General features: G+C 37.0%; 1 long non-coding RNA gene across 2 annotated transcripts; it reads left to right on the forward strand.

Annotated features, from left to right (window-relative positions):
• The first annotated feature begins 3,759 nt into the window (after positions 1-3,759).
• Positions 3,760-6,359, forward strand: LOC149043707 (uncharacterized). 2 transcript variants are annotated; one of them, XR_016187968.1, is made up of 5 exons: positions 3,760-4,306; positions 4,404-4,555; positions 4,868-5,048; positions 5,362-5,403; positions 5,680-6,359. It is a non-coding gene; the product is annotated as an uncharacterized LOC149043707 (long non-coding RNA). The 2 variants fall into 2 exon arrangements; XR_016187967.1 differs by having other exon boundaries at positions 4,868-5,403.
• The last annotated feature ends 728 nt before the right edge of the window (positions 6,360-7,087 follow it).

Below are 7,087 nucleotides of genomic sequence, written 5' to 3' on the forward strand. Positions count from 1 at the left end.
AAATTAGCAAACGTAAATATCATTCTTCTTGATGCCTCTCCCGGTGTCACCGATTTCTTTTCCCGATGCCTCCGTTGGTTAATATAGCGGTAAAAAATATTTTTACAGTCAAAGTGTTTGGAAAATTCCTTAACTTTTTTAATTAGCGAAGTATAACTTGGTGACATTTTGGTTTTACAACACGATTCTTTTCTGCAACTGCAAATGATTTGCCTCCATATAAATAGTTAAAACTTGTTTCTCCGCTGACCACTCACATTTTGGACTATTTTTCTTTCTCGGCTCGTCGCCCGTGATATATGAGTGAATAAGTGAACTTTATTTAAAACTGGATGGCCACAGCTACGAGGCTGTTGCCCAGAGGGGCCCTGTATCCGCCTAAAATTATTACGATATTATAATCAATTACGATAAACACTTGTAGTTTAAAAGCTTATGGTCTAAGAAATACTGAAAAAAAAAAACTGCAATATCACATGTAGTAACTCCCACTCCCAACTGCATCGTCTGGAAACAAAGCTTCAAAGCCGTTAGAAATTTCCTGTAGATCGATTTAAAAGTTCGGACAAATTAAGGAATTTGAAGAGCAATGATTCGCTCGTTCATGCAATGCACAGTTAAGTAGACATGTGTCACAACAAGGTGAACAATATAGAAAACGCTTGCAGTATCGGCACTTTTCCTTCGTTGTTTTGGTAGCCATTTTGGAAATTTAGCCGGGCATCTTTATGGTAGGTAGCTCATGTGTGATCTATTATAGAATAGTGTATACGCAAATACTTTGGTAATAAAATGAGCCGTCCACTGTTTACAACGCTGGAAAGTATTGTTGGACGATTACCGCTTGCTGACGAGGCTCTCCAATTGATTTATTTTTGAACCGGGTTTATATTTCCGGGTTATATTTCCTTAAGATTATGTCCGAAGAGAGATTATTTAGTGCAGCATAATCTACAAGATCTTTGCTTCTTACCGATAGCGCCATGTTTTTGCAACCTAACACCTTCGAGCATACTCATTGTCACTGCTCTTCAAATTTAAGAATAAGGTCGACTTTCACGGGTATCCTTCGCGAAAAAAAGATACTGTTAACGCCTAGTTACAGCGTAACCACCATAAACTATGTATCAGTGGCAAAGTTATAAAATGCGCTATCTGGGAAAATCAATTTCCTTTTAGCTTGATCTAATCGTAAACCGACTGAGCTGCAAAAATTCCAATTAAACGATGTTTCTTTGAGAAAATCGGGTATCGACACTGACGGCACATGTAAATTTCTGCACAATTCCAATACTGAGGGGTTAGTCTTCAAAATCGTTTCGGGATTTTTCGATATCGTTATTTGTTGCTTTGCAATTCTCCAGTCCAGTTTGCTTATCAAAATTTTACTGATTTCGAAAAACAGAATTCCTTCGTACAGATTTTTTATAGTTTGATATCTTGGGAGTATTTTGACCAAATTTCAGGGCAATTCGTGAAATTTTCATGCCTTATAAATTTCTTCAAAGAAGGTACGTTTGCAGAAAAACGAGATAGGTTTTTTGCATCCAAAGTTTTAGAGGGGTAACCACATGTGGTTAGATGTCAGTATCTGTGCAAATGCATACAGACCCTTCCCCTAAGAGAACGTTGACCATAACTTGTCGTCAGTTGACTTTTGTCGGGTCGTTGGAGAGGTAGGTGCTCAGTTGTTCACATAATTTCCTGATTATACCCAAGCAATAATAATAATATAAGCAGCAGAAATGGAACTACTGCTTGCCAAATGATACGGTTCTGGATGATATTTAAAAAAAAGAATAACTGACTGATGAAATAATACGCACCTCTCGTTTACCTTCGTCCATGGCGGCACTACACAACATCAGTCGTGTTTGCCTAATTTTTACGGCTACGGTTCTTCCAATACGTGATTGTGAAAACGTTTTTTACTACTGGCTGGAGGTACAGCTTGCATATTTAGTCGACTTTGCCCAATATTTACTATGGTTTGTTCCACATATTACTTTTCTGCCCTCCAAACGAGTCGTACACTCCTTGGAATTATTTTCATGAATAAATTTACGTTTTCTTTTTTGTTTATTTAGTCTTGTACCTCTAGCAGGTAGGAATTTTGAAATCAGCGAAAGAAAGCAATTCTGCCATGCAATCACCATTTAGTAGAAAATATAGTGGTTCTTGCTCCTTGGAAAGCAGAAATGTGAGTCTTCTGCGTCTTTTATTTCATTATATTTCATTATGTTTTGTATAAACACATTCTGCACAACTATTTTCCCAGCTTTGGTCCTATTTTTTTTCTTTTTCAACTATTTACTTTTTCGCCTCACGCAGGCAAAGGTCACAAAACACTGGCCTCTACAGGTTCATGGATTAATATATCTTCAAACATTACGATAGTGTAATGCTAAGGTTTGTCACCTTAGCATTTTTTCTTCGCTGCTTATCAGATGCATGCCTGTCAGTGCCCTGATGACAATCATACACACGCTTTCTAATGATAACAAAAGGAATTCCATCATATGTGATCCTTGGTTGGAACATTGCAGTCTGGGAATCTTGAAAAAATACTTTTATTCTTTAATTTCCACATTCTCTGTGACAAATCAAGGGGCATTGAAGAGACATTCATTCATTCAGTCATTCATGTATTAATTTGGTCTCTTAGTTAGTCAGTCAGTCAGTTAGTCAATAAGTCTGTGCGAGAGGCATCTGCTGCAAGTATTGACTTTTGGATCATATCTGAAAAAGGGTATTAAAAACCACATCTAAACCTCTCCTTTATCGGGCTAGCCACCACATTTTAGCTATTAAAGATCTGTAGTGGTTTTATTTTTTATTCCACACCATGTTTTCAATTTTTGCGAAGAAAAAAAATTAGGTGTGTAAGTGAATTACACACCTGTGTTGGAAACTGTACGATACGCTAATTATTCTTAATTTGATTGACATCTATGAGTGATTTCGTTTACCTATACATAACCAAACAAACATGCATGCGACACGTGTTTTATCGCGCCATATATGGCACTGTTCCACGTGCTTACAACGGAAAGTTGGGTGTGTGTTTCTTTAGAATAAGTCGAGAGTTGTGTGTGGGAGTTAACCGAAGCGTTGTAGTAAGATCGTAAAATCAAGTGAATAAAACTTTTATAATAAGGAAGCATGGTACAGCTTTTTCATGTTTTCGACACACCTGTCTTTTAAAAATCAAAATAAAGAGTACATTTAATTTGCGATTTTTATGGAATGTTTTGGAATCCCCCCTCCCCTCTTGGTCTCCCCATAGCCCCTACACCCCTGCATCCCTCCACTTAATATTCCCCCTCGTAACCAGAGTTCATCTGAGGCGCCCTTCTGACTTTAGATTGACCTTTGCCAACACCGTAGCAGTAATACATGACAAAGCTAGTTGTTGTTACCACTTCGTGTTCGTGCAGTAGCTTCTCGGCTGATTTTAGGGACTTCAAGATGCAGGCTCCACCACGGCGACCGGAAGTCTACACTTAAAACCCATCGGACTGCGCATGTCTAAGGCGGGAATGCACGCCGTACTCTTGCCATCTGTTACGGCAAAATCGCTTCGTTCCCGTAGTGGTGAATACGTCAGATTTGCCAAGATATTTTGTTTGAGGTCTTAATTATTTGAATTTTTTTTGTGATTAAATTAATTACGTCTCTTTACGAGTTGATAAATCATAGCTGAACGAAATTTGGTCAAAATTTATCTGTAGAAAAAAGATGTCAAAACCAGGACAGCTTTACACTGTAAAATGAAAAGAGCCAAATTGACCCCAAAAGCCAAATTGGCCCCAATTTCTCGAGGGCCAGTTTGGCCCATCAAGGTTCGTTTTGGACTATTTGAGCCAAAACGGGCGTGACAAGTACCATTTCGACCCCTCCAAAATCTGAATTGGCCCCTATGAATTCTACTTTGGAACTTTTTCTCAATTTGGCCCTTCCAAGAGCCAAGTAGGATTGACCAATTTGGCCCCAACGAGGTGCAATTTTTGAAAAAAAAAAGAAAATATGAAAATAATTTTCGTTTTTCGACCATATTTCGTTCCCTATACTATTCCTTATAAAGTGTTCAAATTTTCAACGGATCCTCTCGTAACTGAACACCGAGTCACACAACGAATTAATCGTTGGCTTTTTCTCGAGACGTGAGCGTGAGCTGGCTGTGATGGCATTAGTCGAACCTAGACCACGTGCGTCGGAAACAATAATGAATTATAGCAGCGAATTCGTCACTGAAGAGGCTGTTTCTTGGCTACAGTCGCATGGAATGAGACTTAAGAAAGGAAAGGTAGGCAAAAGAAATTTCTTAACAACGTATTTTACTGCAACTTTACATTCACAAACTTGACCGCTCCATTGATCTTTGTTCGTATCTTATCTTGCAGAAAAAGACGGTTGCGGTGGCCAAGATCTCCTTGCGATCGCCCAAGATGCAGACGTACCAAGGCACTACATCCCTATTATAAAAGAGCGTCTAAAGCTCAAGAAATTGATTGCAATGAACGCTGAACCTAGAGATGACACGAGTTCTTCGTCGGTACGATAATTAATTTTCCCACCAGAGAATTTGACGCAAGAATGGTTCGCCTCTTCTCCCGAGTCTTGTTGAGTCTCAGCGGTTTCGCAACTAAAGTCACGTGATCAAATTTTGGCGCCGAGAGATAGAGACGGTTACAGTTCGAATACTGCATTTGCATAAGATGGATTTAACTTATTTCAAGATTCTCTGATTTTAGGATCTCTCACTCTGAATTCTTAATCTTTTTCTTGAAAAGATGAACTGATATTTTTATGTCTATTTCTTTGTTTGCATCCACTTAAGCTGATTTTTTGGCTATCACTCTTTCAGCGTGCAGAATCAAGTCCTTCGAGTAAGACGGTTCAAACGTCGATTGATGATTCAGAAAACATCAGCGATTATGAAAATTTAGAGGTGACATTGGCACCGAAAGAAATGGGTAAATCAATATTATAAATCGCTCAAGGATCTCTGTTTTATGGACGAGGCGACAGAACTGAGCACTGTCTAAGTAAGTTCTTGTATATTAAACTTAGCAGGATGGTGAAGAGTACATTATCGACTACTTTCTTTCGATTATATCCTAAAGGAAAACACACAAGGTGCCAGTTGGTCAGTTAAAGATGACAAATCTCGGGGATTGCACCTACAAAAATGGCGAGATTTGCTTTATTTTTATTGAAATATATTAGATATGTATTTACTTGCACCATACATAAAACAAAGTAAACCCAATTTTTAAATCTGGTAAATTAAAAAATTAGTGAATTGATAGGATGTTATCAGACAGTTTAATTTTTTTGAAAACAAATATTTACCTACAGGTTCCTCCTGAATGGCTTTCGAAATTCCAACTACCATCGAGGGTAAGAAACTTTTCTTTGTTTTGTTTTTTAAGTCTACAAGCAATCCTTATTTATTCATGAATACTGAACTAAAACTGAAGTGCATAGATGTATGATTTCTTTTCTTGATAAGTACATATACAGTTTGGTGAAAATACATCATTGATGATCACCATTATTGTGTTTTTACTTCTTATGCACAGTTTGCTTACAAATATTTTGCAACTTTGTAGTTGCAAAAATTTACTGTTCTCCAACAACAAATTAATTTGCTCATTTGTTTGTTTTTTTGTACAGTTCTCTGCCTCAGTAGAGTTGGATACCCAGAAGGGATATCTCATCAGCAGTACTCTGAGCAACAGTGGATTGCAAAAAAAAATTATTGCAGAGTATCCTTGTATGGTTAGCAGGATACTAGACTAAGTTGACTTGGAAACTGAATGGATTGGTATGGTCTAAAAATCTATTGCTTCACCTCTTCTGCTTGCAGTGAAGAGAGACAATTTTGTGGTGCTGAATCTCTTGCCTTAAAATAAAAAGTTGCAAAATATTCACTCTCACCTTTTAAGTTCATGACCTTTGTTCTTGTGTGTTTGTCATCACATGCATTTAATGAAGTTGTGACCATTTTGGAGGTACAAGTCCAAAAAACTGCTACTTTGGTACTAAGATGAACAGCTAAAATTTCTGAGCCCATTTGCCAATGAAGTCCAGATACAAAGGTTCAAGTACTTTGGGGTTGTATTAATTTTGCCTTTTTGTTTAGTTTTTTTGATTTTGCAATTTTTTAAAATATTCCTGTTGTCAAACCATTAGATAAATATTGGACATAGAATAGCTGATTTTTTTCAGATATTTTGGGAGTCATACATTAGTTTTTCAAGTCTTGAATGGGAGACAAATTACACACATTGAGCTAAACTTCCACTTCCATTTCTGGTGTTTTAGCTTATAGTTTTAGAAAAACAATATGTATATATAAATATATGTAAATGTGGGGGTAGAGTCTACCTTGGCATAAAGTGCTCAATGCTGTGGTAGTAGAGCTAATTATACATAAGTTAAAGAATTAAAGAGGACACATCAATTCTCTGTGACTCAAAATTTCGCACCTAAGCGCTTGTCAGACAGAACTTTTCTGTCTGACAAGCACTTAGGCACAAAACTCAGTCACAGAGAATTGATGCATCCTCTTTAATTCTTTAACTTAAGTGTGTATATATATATATATATATATATATTCTTTTTTTCTGGCTACAGGCACTTTTTGCACTTTGGCTTGATTTTAATGTGGTTGTAAAACTTGTTTTTATTGCATAGAGTAGCTGATGTTGATTCAGCAATCAGAGATTATGTCCAGCACAAATTTTAATTGTTGGAGATCTTCAGATAGTAACAGAGGGAAGTGTAATTTGTCACTTCTCATAAGAAAAGATTCTTGATGCTCTCATTGGGTTACTTGGCTTATTTATATTTTCTTACAATCGGTCAAAGGCAATTTTGACTTTTTTTAGAGCAAGCATTGCTTGAAATTGGGCACAGGCAGACTCTTGTCACTGTTTCCTCTATTTTCAATGACTTGGCAAATGCCTGCGGTAGTACTTGCTGATAGTTTATATTTTGATAATATCTAGAGTAGTAATATGAGTGCATGTATTCTCACATCCACTGGAAGAATACTCTTTGCTGCTCTAAGGCTCTTTGT

The sequence above is a fragment of the Pocillopora damicornis genome, chromosome 6 (genome assembly GCF_964200805.1).
Source record: "Pocillopora damicornis chromosome 6, jaPocDami1.2, whole genome shotgun sequence".
Lineage (NCBI taxonomy): Eukaryota > Metazoa > Cnidaria > Anthozoa > Scleractinia > Pocilloporidae > Pocillopora > Pocillopora damicornis.